Source organism: Sorghum bicolor, chromosome 10, assembly GCF_000003195.3.
Source record: "Sorghum bicolor cultivar BTx623 chromosome 10, Sorghum_bicolor_NCBIv3, whole genome shotgun sequence".
NCBI lineage: Eukaryota > Viridiplantae > Streptophyta > Magnoliopsida > Poales > Poaceae > Sorghum > Sorghum bicolor.
Genome location: NC_012879.2, coordinates 942,165 through 957,775, shown reverse-complemented (window position 1 = coordinate 957,775; position 15,611 = coordinate 942,165).

Below are 15,611 nucleotides of genomic sequence, written 5' to 3'. Positions count from 1 at the left end.
ACCATTTTTTTTTTCTTACCAAATTTTGCTTGTTTTCTCTTGTCTTGTCTGCACCTGCTCCAAGAATCTCTCGCCTCATCAGGCTTCATAAAATTCAAAAGTCAAGAGACGACTCCAACCAAAAAAGACTGAAATTCAATTCGCTCAAACTGCAGTCAATTTACGCCGGAATTAAAAGCAACAAGGGAAAAAAATACAGTACACGGTAGCAAAGTACGGTGAGGTCTACGGAGACGTCTACATCTAGGCCGCCTCGACGTTCACGTCCAGCCACGACCGGTGCAGGTCTCGCCGTCGGCATTACTGAGTTGCCACTTTTCTAGACGAGGTCATGAGAGGCAGGCAGACCAAGTGCAGTTTTCTCATGGCCTCTGAATAGTTCAGTGGCCATCAAGAATAAATTGACACTGAATTTATGGGGCGTGTTGGATAAGATGTAAGCAATTGGAGTTTTGTTGATAAGGTGTACAAGTGCGACTTTTTCCCACGCTGATAATTCAATTGTTGATGCTTTGATGGGTGATGGTGGTTAGACTTTTGGACTTAATGATGTGTTTACAAAGACTAAAGTACAGGGCTGAGGGGGAAAACAGGGGGTGATTAAGATTGATGGCTAGTGGCACATAATATTGATATTCTTTGTCAATGGAAAAAGAGTGATGTGGTAGGTTTTATGATCTTGGATGGTTGTAGAAAGCGTTTACTTGGACATTCAGGTCCTGCTTTGAGGCAAATCTGCAAATGTCAAGTAGTACCGGAAAAATTTGAGGAATCTTCATATTGTTGGGAAACTTGGTGCTCATGGTTTTCATATTTCAACTAGTTTTTTTTGTTTGTTTTCTTATGAAGTATCATTGAGAGTCCTACACCATCATTGTGTCATGTTTTGAGAGGAGGATATGATATGAGGTTGCAAGAGGGGAATTGATGGTAGTACTCTATTTGTTTGGTTAACCCACTAGAATTTGTGATGGTGGCATAATGAACATCACATCACATCATCATATATATCCATATAGGTTAATAGTAGGCAGGAAGGCACGGCAGGGGGCATGGGTGGTTGATGCCTGAAGAATGCCTCTAACAAATGCATGAGTGATGGGCTGTGCTGTCCCTTGTCACTCTTTGTTTTTTGCATTCCATGTTGCCCTCTGATATTTGTGTGAGGAACTGTCATGAGAATGGGTAGGTATTTCATGATTTGTGTGGCCTGCTGCTACTGCTCAGGACTAATGTATGCTGGTGTGGTATGGTTGTGCTGTGGACGATGATTGCCGTCTCATGTACAGCGCAGGGGCCCCACTTGTCATAGATAAAAGAAAGGAAGCAAACAAAGCCAAGGCCAGGGGCACCGCTGAAACAAGCTACCGACAAAAGAGGCCTCGGCCCTCCGCCTCGTCCTCTTTTTACCGTTGCCAGCACTCAGCACTGCCAATGCATTCAACCAGCTGCTGCTGCCGCTGCTCTCACTACATTTGGCAGAAGGCAAAAAGAAAAAAAAACGAAAAAACATTTTTTTTTTAGAAAAAAGATAGCAGAGTACAGTATCCGCCAAGGTTAAAGAAACCTGATGGACAGACCTGCAGTCTCTCGTATTTTTATAGTAATAACATATAACATGTGAGAAAAAGAAAAGATAGCAGAGTACAGTATATGTGCACGGTTACTGCTAAAAAAAGTCACCACATCATGAGCCGAGCAAACATAGCAGGAGGGGTAGGCATGGGCTCGTCAGAGAAATAGACAGACAGTCGAGGTGAAGGGCATACGCTCCGGAGAGATGCAGCCGCCGGTTTATTTGATTAGAAAATCATGGTTATAAATATTGTTTACTGATTTATTATAAGATAAAAATATTATAAATAATATGTAAATTTAACTAATAAATTTAAATGAATGGATTCAGCGGTGCAGTGTAGTAGTACTATAGCAGGTAGACGTCGTCGACGAAGATGACGACGACGACGACGACGAGTTGGCCGGCTTGATTGACCACTGCAGCGAGCTCACGGTATTTCGGAAACTGCAGCCAGCCCAAAACAGAATCCCGTTTCAGTCGAAGCGTAGTTAACGTAACGTTGACCCGTTTCTTGTCCGTCCTCCACTACTACCCGTTACTGTAGCCGTCCGTTGTGTTCCAGTTGCCAGCACAGCATCAGGCCCGCCCAACGGTCATATGTGTGGAGAAAGAGAGAGGGCCGTGTCATGTGCAGGAGAGAGAGAAAGAGATGGAGGAACAGTGAGTAATTACTAGTACTAATTAGCGACGACTAGTCTCCTGCTACTAATGACTCTCTCTCCTCCTCCGGAAAAGCACAAGCATCACTGAATTTTGAATCGTGGCGTTTAGTATGTTACAGCAAGCAACGGGTGTCTATCAGTCAAGCAGCTACATTCTATAGATCTATTAGTACTAATGGTTAGCAGCTAAGATTAATAGGTGAGGATCTAAACAGACATTGCTAATAGTAGTTAGCAGATTTTTGTTACCAAGTGCAGGTGCAGTGCTAACAATTAGTTCATTAGTTAGGTGTATATAGGGTTGCTGAGAACACTCCTGCTAATAATCCATCTGTCTCTGAAAGCTTCAATTCTTAAAGTTGTCTTAAGTCAAACTTTTTAAACTTTGACCGAATTTCTAAAAAAAACGCTAAGGTTTATAGTACCAAATTAGTACATTAGATTTATTATAGAACATATTTTTATAAGATATTTATTTTATATTATAGATATTGATGTCCTTTTCTATAAAGTTTGATATAGATTCTAGGAATTGAAGCTTTCAGTGACAGACAGAGGGAGTAATTAACTAGCTAATAGTTACTAATATTTTAGCTACTAGCTCGCTAACTATGAGTATTAGTGGATCCAAACAGGGTCTAAGGCCAGTCTCAATGCATAGTTTCATGATACGGTTACCAAGACTATAAACTAGGTAACCGGAGCCATATGAGTTTCATAGAGATGAAACTCCTCTCTCATCTGATGAAACTCCTTCATTTAATGACCTTGTCAAGTCAGCAATTTTGCTTATGTGGCACCCTATTTAATGTGCATGACACTCCCATGAAACATACATTGAGACTGGCCTAATGGCGGTTGATCGAGGATGCACTTTAAACGCCACTGATTAATGTGCTTTTGGCCGGCCTAATCGGCAGTTAGACGTACAATAGTGATGCATCATGCATGGGAATGGGAGGTTATCAGGTTAAGCAGGCTTAAGACCACCACTTCTCTGAATCCTGTCTGTCTGTCTCATGCGTTGGCTTAGCTGCTGCAGGCCGATCGAGGGAAAGGAGTTGACCATCATCTCATTCTCACCTAACAATTTGTTGTTAGTACTACCACTGTACCGTAGGTAGGCTTAAGCATCATGTTAATGAAGCCTGGTCCACAGTTTAGGCTGTAGGAATCGAAAGCACTTGGTGCAGTCCTAAGCACCTAATTAATGTGTGTCCGACCTAACCTAACCAAGCAGGCCTGAAAGTGTTATCTTGTTGATGGTAGCTTGCTATTGTTTCTTTCTGCTGCAAACTGCAAGGATAGTGAGGCTCCAACTCCAACCTCCAACTGACACTGCACAAGATTCTTGCCTGCAGCCTCCCCCCCTCTCTCCATGGATAGACCAGCAATTAGTTAGTGTTTTCTAACCAATTTCTATAATTGCTTCATTATCGTTCTTTAAGCAAGTAGTACAGTACTTACTAGAAAACAAAAAGGCATGGTATTTGTACTGCACTTAAGAAGATTAGCAGGTACCACTGCATGCAGGTTCTGATTGCTGACCAGAGTAGTACAGTACTCACTTTTCCTGATTCTGAAGATCGGCCATGCTCATGCACTTTTGCATTAATCAAATCAAAGCCCACGAGCAAAGTGAGAGGGCGCCAACTCCTTTTGAACGGCGAAAAAGAAAAAAAAAATGCTTCATTGTACATTTATATATCCTGGCGTCTTTTCAATGCTGAATTTGGGGAGACCCTGCAGAAAAAGGGGCATTATTGGTGAGAATGAGATTCATCTTAATTATTCCTAACCTGACCACGCTCATATTACCTTTTTTTTCGTTGAACCAAAAGACTAATAGTACCTGCTGGCTGCTGCTGATAAGCTAGTCCTTTTTTTTTCTCTTTTCTCATTGAAATTTCAGTGAAGAGAAGATTGACAAATGTACGTGATGGTGAAAAGGGATCATTATTATCAGGATTTTATTTCTTTTTGTGCCACAAACAAGCTGACAAATGGAGGTGAAAAGGATGTAATCATGTAAGTAGTTACTGATCTGATCACTGGACTGCTGGTTCTGAGTGCTACATGAAAAGTTAGCCTCATTGTTATTCTGTGTCTTCCTCTCTTACTATTATGGCCTGGTGATTTGCAGTATTCATACACTGACTGACACAAATTCAATTAGAATATGGATCCATAATTACAAAAAATAACACTGACTCAGAAATACCTGATCATGTAGTTGCTTTATGCATACATGAGTCTAACTAAATTCAAGAGGACCCAGCTGCAAGCAATGTCATGTAGTATTAGTCTACTATATGCAAACTGCAAAGTGTCCAGCCTCAAATCCAGCTACCTCTGAGCACTAACCACTGCTACTCCACTTGCTGTAGCCACCTTTTTTTTTTCCCTCAAGGATTACTACCTGCTGCCTGCCTGTCACTTGATGCTCAAGATTGTGTAGCCACGACAGGCAACATCCAGTGGACAATGTTCTCACATGGATCGACAGGGAACCTGGCCTGGCCACAAAAGCGATAATCCTCCTAGTGCGATAGTTGGTGCGGGTTGCATTGCAGCGGCCAACACCATGATGAGTATGTTCCAAGAACCCTAGGTTCAGGAAAGCATGCAGCAATCTACAACTCGTATTGGACGTCAGTAAGTTAACACATGACATTCTGTCTCTGCATCTCTGCAAACTACTGCATGTCGTTAGTTGTTCTGAACCCTGATCAGCAGCCTCTACCCTTCTTATTTACCCTACTCTTAACAAATGCCAGGAAAGATGTAACATTTTCTGAAGATTTCTGAAGAGTGACTGCCTTTTGCCTTCTCTGCAGGCAACTGTTGCTGCAGGAACAGTCACAAGGTTTTTTTTTTTTGGCGCATGATGATGCTCTTTTGGAATGGAGAAATGAATTGATTGGCTGGAATATAACATCAGAAAATGTCAGCATGTAAGCTTTCAGTGTGAACAGTGAGAGGACATTAAGTACGCGTGAGGCATGACATTTATCTAGAAGTTGAATCGTCGTATGCAAAAGAGACGTCACACCAAATCCCATTTACTAGAGCCAAAATAGATTATGCAAGCAGCTAGCAGCCATATCTCTCAAGGTGATAAAGCCAGGAAAGAAACTTAAAAAAACAAGAGTTGAGGTGACAAGCGCGCACAAAGTCTATTATCTAGGTCTGAATTAACGATTCCCTTGGCATCTCTTGCAAATGAAATTCCAATCCATCTCATCCACTCTCACACACCCTTTTCCCTGTGTGTGTGTGTGTGATATACAAGTCTACTCCTGTGTATGGATGGAGACTTCAAGAAAAAATTGAGGTTTTCCTTCTTTTCCTCATAACCATTTGATTCTCTCATTTCTTTTGGATATATACAACAGGGATGTGTGCTTGTCAGGTTGTCATTTGGCATATCTGTTTCCTTAATAGTGGATGTGACACCAAAAGTTTTTTATGGTTATGGCTTGTAGTTTCCTCCTTTTATGATTTACGGAAATTCAAAAGTCAAATGAGTGTAACTTTTCTGAAAACAGTTGGATAACTGCTGGTCGCTCATTAAAAGTAGATAAAAAGGTACAAATAGGAAAGGAGGAAATGGAGAGTGAGAAAGCATTTTTTTTATTTGTCTCCAAAATAAATAGAGAAAGAAAATGACTCCCTTGGAAACTATTGTGAGTTCATGGAGCTCATGTCAAACCATGCTGCATCGCATTTAGTTCCATTTATGACCGATTGACCCTAGGAGAAAACATAACCGTCTAGTAGTCAACTAACCAGGACGAACAATCTAGACGAAGCGAAGACTTGAACTATGTAATGTTCCACCCTGTTGTTTATTTTTCATTAAAAAAGAAAATGCATGATTTTCCATCCATGTTTGAAACTATGTGGGCACACAAAAACTAGAGTGTGAATACTGGCAATACTGCTTTTTTCATCGTTCATCAGTTGCATTTTATGAAAATGACGGCAAAGTAATCTATAATGTTCCATCCTGTTGTTTATTTTCATAAATAAAAGAAAATGAATAATTTTCCATCCATGTTTGAAACTTGCCCAATCTGTGGCGAGACCGAGAGCCTGCATTGATCAGCCGGTCAGTGGCATCGCTGTTTCTGCCTGCCTGAATGACCAGGTGTGTGGAGAGCCATGAATGCTGCAGTCCAGGACTAGTTTGAAATTCTTGGCACCCAAAGAGGTTCATCAAAGTCCAGAGTCCTCTCTCCTGTTTTGTCATCCTCCTGGTCCTGGATGTGTGTAACCTCTGCATCTGTGTTTTCTCCATTGGTGAAAATTGGCAGATGCTGAGCCATCAAGATGTTGAGGTTCTTGGCACTTGGCAGGGCTAAAAATGATGATGATGATGATGATGGGCCCTTGCATGCTAGCTGTGGAGACCGGAGGCTGGAGAGGAAGAAAAGTAAACAGGAGGGAACAAAAATGATGGATGCTAGCTGATGAGCAGCTATAGCTCATCTTTTGTTCTTGCCACAGCCGTTTTGAATGAAAGTGAAAAAAAAACAACTTGTTTTTCCATATGGGCCATTAGCTAGCCAGCATAGCAATATCATCACGGCAATTGTGGACCAAAAGGATGGATGAATAAAGTGATGTAGAAGACATGGCGATGATCGGGTTAATTTTGAGATAATTCATGAAACCCGGATAAGGAGAATATAACTTTGAGAAAGAGGGGGGAAATGACTGGGATTAAAATGTGTGAGAATTGCGGAAAATGAAGCAAATAAAGTGCAGTGTTTAAATCATGCACTGTTGAGACGACTAGCTAGAACTCTACGAATTTTGTGGTCGCAAAAAGAAAAAACAAGGCATCAATCATTGCGGTAGGGTAAAAGAGAGGACCTTGTCATGATGATTCCAGCAAAAAAGGGAGCCAAGGCGTTAAAACAGGAATGGAATTCCAGTGACGAAATGGGCACAGCAACTGATGCTAGATCTTCTTTAGGGCCCAGCCCAGGGAGGCCCTTGCTTGTGTGGTCCAGCCCACGTTAATAGGTGGCCCAAATAATCCTACTGCCGTGTTTGAAACCTTCCCAAGTAGTGAGACCGTGCATGGGACTAAACAGCCCCATAAATGACTTGTCCAACGCCTCTACTGAGGGCCTATTTAGATTTGAAATTTTTTGTCTAAAGAGAATTTTTTTTTGGAATTAGAGTCTGAGAACTAAACGGAGCAAAAAAATTTAGGGTCAAAATTTTAGGCTGCAACTATGCACGCACTCATATGGAAGCCCACCAATGACAACTTGGGCTGCATTCAGTTGCAGTTGTCATTGGTGGGCTTCCATAGGAGTGCGTGCACAGTTGCAGCCTAAAATTTTGACCCCAAATTTTTTTAGCCCCGTTTAGTTCTCAGGCCCCAATTCCACAAAATTTTTTCTCTTTAGACCAAAAAATTTTAAATCTAAACAGTCCCTGAACCTGATACTCTTGCCCACAACATACGACCAGCTGGTATTGATATATTTATTGTTAACATGTAGGCACAACCGGAGTCAAGAATCTACATAAAAGCCGTCTTAAATGACACTTCTTCAGTAAGTATGGCTGAAGCAGCCGCGGTAGCCCTTGCTGTCAAAATTCTTAATACTACAGGTAAACGAAGCTCATATTCTATCAGACAATATATTACTCCTTCAATTCCTCAATGAACAGGAATGCAATCACCCCCCCCTAATTGGAGAACGAAGACTTACATACAACAATTCGATGATTATTCCCGAAACTCATCATTTACTACCTACAAGATTAGCAGGAAAAACAACAATGAAGTGGATCTATTAGCTAGACAGGCTCTGGCTTATAGTTTAATCATCGCACAGCCTTTCCACGCTCTTATAAGGAACATGGATCTCAGTGTTATGTCCTCCAGGCTCTGAACAATGTTACCCTAACCTATGTAAGGTTACTCATAGCTTCTTGTTGTTAATGAATGAATTTTGTTTATTGTAAAAAAAAATATAACCTCTTTATGGACAAACTTTTTGTATAACTAAGGGTGTTTGTGACTGCTCTGCTCCACGTTTTTCTAGCTCTGCTTCATGTTTTTTAGCCAAATGGTTTCAACTCCATGCACTCAGTTCGAGAAAAAAATGGTAGAGTTGTGAGAGCACCTAAAGAGGTACTCCATAAACTCAGCTGCTTCATGGTGGAGTTTGTAGAGCAGAGTTTATGGAGCAGTCCCAAATACCCTCTAAACTAATTTTTTAATTATTGATTAAAGATAATGGAGCTTGAATCTTGAAATCAGTGTACGTATTATATATATTTTGAAATAGAAGGGGTAGCTCAAGTTTAGTCTTACGAACAGAGTGACACAGCAATGTGAGCATGGCATTTGTTTACTGGACGACGGTGTGCTGGGTGTGTCTGTTTGCTTGAGCTTATCATATGAATTTACTAGTCGTTTAGTAGTAATTTTCTCTCGTAATAAATCAGTGGATAATACTTTTTGTCATGACTTATCAGTCAAACAATGGCTAATAAAAAGGTGTTCAGTCAAATTGTCACTCTAATTTTTAATGCTTGAAATTCAAAACCCTCCAAAGTTGTGGTGAGACCAAACTTACTGATTCGTTGGTCGGTCTGCACGACCTGTACAAGCTAGTCGTCTGATGAAGGATTCTCACTAGAATTTGGGAATCGTCGTGCCCACACAGCAAAAACAGTAGTATGTTGCAAATGAAAATAGTGCGTGCCCATACATTTCTTTCTCTATATGTGCATAACTGACATTAGTCGTCTTCTGTAAACGTATATATACAGATATATCTTTATTGCCTTCATATGTTTTTGATAGGCGGTGCTGAAACAAGCAGCAACGTTTGATTTGTAGTGTTGAGATATTAAAGTGAACCAAATCTATAAAGTCGAGGTTTCAATTTATACATCTGAGGAAGAAAGAGACCACCACCACTTGGTGTGCATGTCTTGGATATCACGAACCTGTCTGTGTTCATCATTTGTATCATGATGGCGGTGTAATAAGGCTTCATACTTGCTTTCATCATTTGTATCATGATGGCGGTGCAATAAGGCTTCATACTTGCTTTTATGATCTTGATCTAGTGATGGTAAGGCATGCACAGTGTTTGTGTGTGTAGTCTTTAGTGTGTGAGAGAGGCTATTTAGTTTCTCCCCCTTGGTGGTGCAATTTCATTCAACTAGGTATGATAACGTTGAGCTAAGATATTAACAAACAAACAGAATGCATTGGGTTCCTTTTCATTGTTCCATATGAATATATTTTGGCTCATGTTGTAGCTCTTAACTATTTAGTATTCACACTATAATATTCCCTATACTACTCTTTCTTTAGTACAAGAGTAAAATATACTTGCAGCCCTCGAACTTGACAGGGTGTGTTGTGGGAGAAGCCTAAGCACAAACATAGGATTATGGCGACAATGACGGAGGAGAGGAAGAGAGAGCGGGAGATGGCGTCATCCATTGTACGCGTCATGACTGTACCAAGAGAGGGGGAGAGGAGAGTCAGCGTGAACAAGGATGACAAAAAAGCGTTGTAGTTGACTTCCATGGTGAGGCACGAGGTGCACAAGTGTGGTGGATGAGCATGACTATGGTGACGAGGTAGACCATAGTGGAGTTCTATTGCGCCATGCATAGTCCGACGAGGCAACATGGTGCGCAGTGGCACATTGATTGGGCTAGATGCGTGATCATGGGGCTGGCGGTGGGGACTTGATCGGTAGCCTCACGATGTGGGCACAGGGCGCATATGACTCATGAACAAGGTTGGGAACAACATCTGCAAAAGTAGTGCGGTCTACATGCTAGCATGGACTACTACGTAAACAGACAGGTTAGGCCAAGATCTATTTGAATCTGAAGCATACCTTGTGCCAAAAATTTGTACCTAATAGATATGTATTTTGAGAGTTTACTAGTTTATTAGTAACATAAAGTTCTATTAAGTTTAAGGGCTGTTAGGGCACTCACAATGCAAGACTCTATTACAGAGTCTAAGACAATTAATTACATATTATTTATGGTATTTTGCTGATGTGGCAGCATATTTATTGAAGAAAGAGGTAGAAAAAATAAGACTTCAAGTTTTATTTAGACTCTAAGTCCACATTGTTCGAGGTAATAAATAACTTTAGACTCTATGATAGAGTCTGCATTGAGAGTGCCCTTAGTGCATTTTGCTCATTGTAAAACATAAGGCATCTTGATTTTCTTATTTGTGAGACCAAATTTTGACTGCTAATGTCTCTTATTATATATTTTTTGAGGCAGCAGAAGTTTGATCACTATAAAATTACTTCCTAATAACAAAAAATATCAATAATGAGATTTGAAAATACCGTTGAGCTCTTGACGTGGTAAAGATAATATATTGAGGGGATAAAGTAGACAACTGTATAGTTATTAGGATTATTTTTTCTATCAATATTAGACGCAACTAAAGTTGAATCATTAAAAATATTTTCTTACCAATATCATCATCATCATCGTCACACTATAAAAGAGCGAGTTTTTTTGAGGAAGCTCTCACTCTCTAATAACCGTTCGATCTAAACATCATGCTATATGAGTCCTCTGTTATCACACTATAAAAGAGCGAGTTTTTTTGAGGAAGCTCTCACTCTCTAATAATGATATAACCTAAGATTCCTCCTAGACTCAAAAAACAGAAAATATTTCTCCTAGACTCTAAAAATGGAAACTAATATCACACTACTCCTCATAAATCAAAATTCAATCTCAAATATATCTTACATATATCTGTAATCCCACCCGATGGCCAAAGTCGTACAACTTCTATCTTGAGCTTTTGTCTCTATCGTCTATCTATTGGCCGTTCACAAATATGAGTAGGATCCATCCGTGACCAAAATCTTTGACTTTCCGTGGCTAGAGTCCTGAACTTATTCCTTTACTTGGTAGGCTACTGCTAATCCACGCACGCACGATTAATCCTATTTTGGATTTGATGATTCCTTTCCACATGCGTATATAATCAAATAACAAAAAGATATAAAAGTTTAAATTTAAATTAATATCAAACCACACCGACAACATTCTAACTCTTTATTTTCTAAACATACAGTGTCCATGAGAAAACGAGAGCCGCTATAATTTGACACAAGCTTATTTATTCCTATTGTAACACATGGGCACATTTGCTAGAAAAATAGACACATGAGCTTACTTCTTTGCTTTTAAATTTTTAAGATAGTATTATTATCTCAAAAGCAAGACATAATTAGTTCACAATTTTATATTCATATACAATTTGGACAATACATTATTAATCGAAATAATAAACACGTGTGTGTCGCACGTGCATATTTGCTAGTATGAAAAATGTCTAACTTATATATGAAAGGATTTTTTCCATGTTTCATACTTAAAAAACTTATGCTTTCCTATTTGACATCCGAAAATATTTCCTATTTGTCACCCATTACATTTTTTGTTTCCTATTTGTTACTTTCGATACTTCAGATAGCAGTGTTCCCGGATAAAAATAAAAGGACGTTTTGCGCTACCTTTTCAGCAAAAAGGACCACTACTATCTTTAATAATATTTCACTCTTAGAAAAAAATCTATTTAACCGCTAAGTATAGTATAATGCCCGTGCTAACGCTACGGCTTAATTTTGGGATGCTTCTAAAAACAAAAATTATAGTTTAGAAATATTTTTTTCATGTAACAAGGCATAATAGAGCTATTTGTCGTATTATGAGCATCTATGTTACATTTTGTCTAACTCTTTAATCATATATTGGACATCTTCAGGGATGTTGTCGAAACATTCGTTTGTTTTGCTCGCCAAAATGTCCGCCAAAAATTCCATCCTCAGCGAAGTTGATTGCTGTGCATGGCAAATGAGAATTAGTTATTATTATTTCTGTAGTGTAAGGCATGGACAAAAGCAGTTGTTATTGATGTACACAATGAATGACATAACCATTTTAATGACAAATATGAAATGTATTACGAGTGGTTATCACTGATTAGCTCATGATAACATCACCAGCAGAAGACGAGTTCAAGAAAGAAAGAAAGAATGAAGAGCACTGGATTGTGATGATTGGCCAGTTTGCCTTTTCAGGGTTCCTGCGCCCTTTGTCGATGGGATGAACTACGGCTCCACGGTGCTTGCTGGATGGGCCGGCGACGCAGTCTCGTCCTCTCACCGGTCGTTCGGCACCCGGTAGGTCTCGGCGGTGACCTCCGACAGCCACAAGCGGGGGAATAGCATCTGGGGACGCAAGATTTTACGAAATTACAAACGGGGTCCTAGGAACAGGGCAAAGGGACGGACAGAGCTGGAGGGAGCGGGGACAAGACTCACATCGAGCTGCTTCTGCATGGGGCGAGGCCCCGCGCGCCCGTCACGGCGTAGATGTCCTCCTCGATCTCCTCGCTCGTGAGCGTCAAGGAGAATCACGTCCGGTCCAGGGCTCCGCGCAGGCCCGCAACGGCCTCCGCTCGTGCGGTGGCGGCGGCGACATGTTCGCGGACGACGTCGCCACCTTGGGCTTGGGGCACCGCTGGGTGCGTAGCTTCCACGGTGGCAAGGCGGGGGCGACCTCCTCTGCCGCCGCCGCCGCCACGTGGTCTGCATTCGGCGTCGGTGGCGTCGCTTCTCCTTGCTTCCACCTCGCGGAGATGGCTCAGCGCCGCCTTCTCCTCGACCACGGTGAGCTTCCCCGGGGAGTGCATGGCGGTGGCGTCGCCGGCGCCGTTGACGTGGGCGTAGCGCAGGGCCCGGTGGCTTCCCCACGTCTTGAGCGACGGGAATGAGGAGAACGCGGCGGCCTGGCGGGCGTTCGACGTGGCCACTGCCTCCACAGCCTCCACCGTCGCGGCGTCGGCGTCGACGCGGTTGACGTGGGCGTAGCGCAGGCCTGGTGGCTCCCCCACGTCTTGAACGACGGGAACGAGGAGAACGCGGTGGCCTGGTGGGCGTTCGACGTGGCCGCTGCCGCCACAGCCTCCACCGCCACGGCGTCGACGGCGACGGGATCCGAGGGTGGCGGCGGGGGCGGCTCCACCGAGATCACCATGGACATGGGCGACGTGGTTGTGACGCGCTCGGATGCGGCAACCCTTTTGGCGGCGGCGTAGAGAGGAGCGTGTGGGACATGGTGGTGAGGGAAAAGGAGGAGGCAAGGAGACGAGACGAGAGGGTGGAGCCGCATGAGTAATTGACACGAGGCTAAGGGTGTGTAAGGTCGTGATCATACTTCTAATCTGGGCCGTTAAATCTGTAGGACATGTGCTCTGAGTCGTTGATCTTACAGGTGGGATTTGACTGGAGAAGATTTCAATTATAGTAGAGAAGATTGGAAGCTGTCTACTTCAACTCTTAAATGAAGTATTGAAAAACGTCTAAATAATTGGTCGAGACAGTTTTGATGTCAGTTTCGCTAATGTGGCATATTACATAGGTGTTGAACTGTTGATATTGACTTGTATACCTTTGTTTTTATTTGGAATTTTTCTGCTTAATGTCACAATGTGCCTCTACTTTCTTTAATGTCTTGCCGATGATAAGCACATCGTCTAGCTGAATTTATTTAAGGTTAACACATGAAAGTATTTTGCAACCTAAGCTTTAACCCTACTGTAGCATTTTTTTTAGGAAGTAGGAGTAAATTGTAGAATACAAAGAGAGAGAAAGATTTTTTTTACGAGAGATTAAGTGCAAGTACTCTTTATTAGTTTTCGCTGGAGCACATAAAAGATTTCTATCAATGAGTCAACATAACTATAACTATTTTCTTTAGAGCTCTTTTACAGTGGTTGGAGGTATTTCTAGGTTACTCTTGGTTCCTAAGTAATTTATTAGCTCTAATTAATTTTATGAGTAGAAGGTTAGTATGGTAATTATGCCTCCCTTCCCCCGCAACCCCTTGTAGCGCCCACACGAACCCAACTCGGATGCACTCGCCAGGCGTCACCAAACCTGAACGTTGCGAGGCCCGTCTTGCCCTCGCACTCTCCATCGCTACCGCCTCGACCTCGCCATCGCGCGTCGTGCCCTCGCCCTCCCACGGCGGCGCCGCCGGCGGCGTTTTGCCCTCGCCCTTGCATGGTGCCACAGCCGCCTCGCCCTCGCCATCGTGCGTCGTGACCTTGCCCTCCCTCAGCATCTGCCGCTGCAGCCAGTGTGTCCTCGTCCTCGCCATCTCGCCCGCTTCATATATGAATGACTATCACATACGACCGGCATACACGAAGACTTGTACCAGCTATCAAGTGTCAATGACTGTCCTAGCCATTATTGTCTAGTGCCAAAGATTTGATGCGATTGCAAGTTAAAAATGGCTACCGGCGAGAACTAAGCTCATTCATTGCACACGCGTATAATGCAGAATCAATCAAGTTCATCGACCCGTTAAATGGCCAGTACATATAGCAGCACCAACTACTTTAGTTATCCCTAATTCCTTATACTACTCACACATTATTATTCTATTATACATTTACTATTCTACCCTTAATTATATAAAAAAATTTCGAAAATAGAATTATCCCATCTTTTTTTAAAGGGTTGATCCCACCAATTTTAGTAAGCACTTAGTGCATATGGTCCCACCATTTAGTATGCACTTAGTGCCTCTCCAATTGGTTCCTCTTGGTTCCTCTACGTTTTTAGCCGTCGGATCGGCGCTCATGAGCCGTCTATTTTTCGACAACCACTGTAAAAAATTTCTTTTCTTTAACACGCCAGGAATTCCTGGCCTCTCAGGGCTTCAACCACTATTTAACACTCTATCTGATGCAACATTTTTTTATTTTTATTTTCCCTTTCCATTTTTATCTTTCCCCATTTTTTCTTAGCCTGTTCTTTTCGTTCCTAGTATTTTTTATTGAGATAGTTCATGAGAACTATTGTTCTATGTTTATTTAGCACAACAATATTTCACATTCAATTGTGAAATTGTCATAAAGAGAAAATTGTTCCTATTCTAGAAAAATCTTTTAGATTTACGTAAAGAAATACTCTTGGTTTAAAAAAACATTATATGTTCTTGTGAAAATGGCTTGTAGCTTCAACAAAAAAAAATCAACTTTAAGAAAATATAGAAAGTTCCATCTACTTATTTACAAAAGTGCTATATACTCACAAATTATTGTCATTATCTCTATAACCCATGTTTTTTTTGAAACAAATCTCTATAACCTATGTTGTACTAGCCTACTAGCCATTGATCTGCCATGAAGAGGATAGATATGAAATGATACTAGCCATTGATCCCCATGAAGAGGATAGATATGAAATCAAGTAGAAATAAGAGCATCTCCAATGGTTTTGCAACTGAGGTTTGCATTTGACTAATTTGCTAAAAAAGCT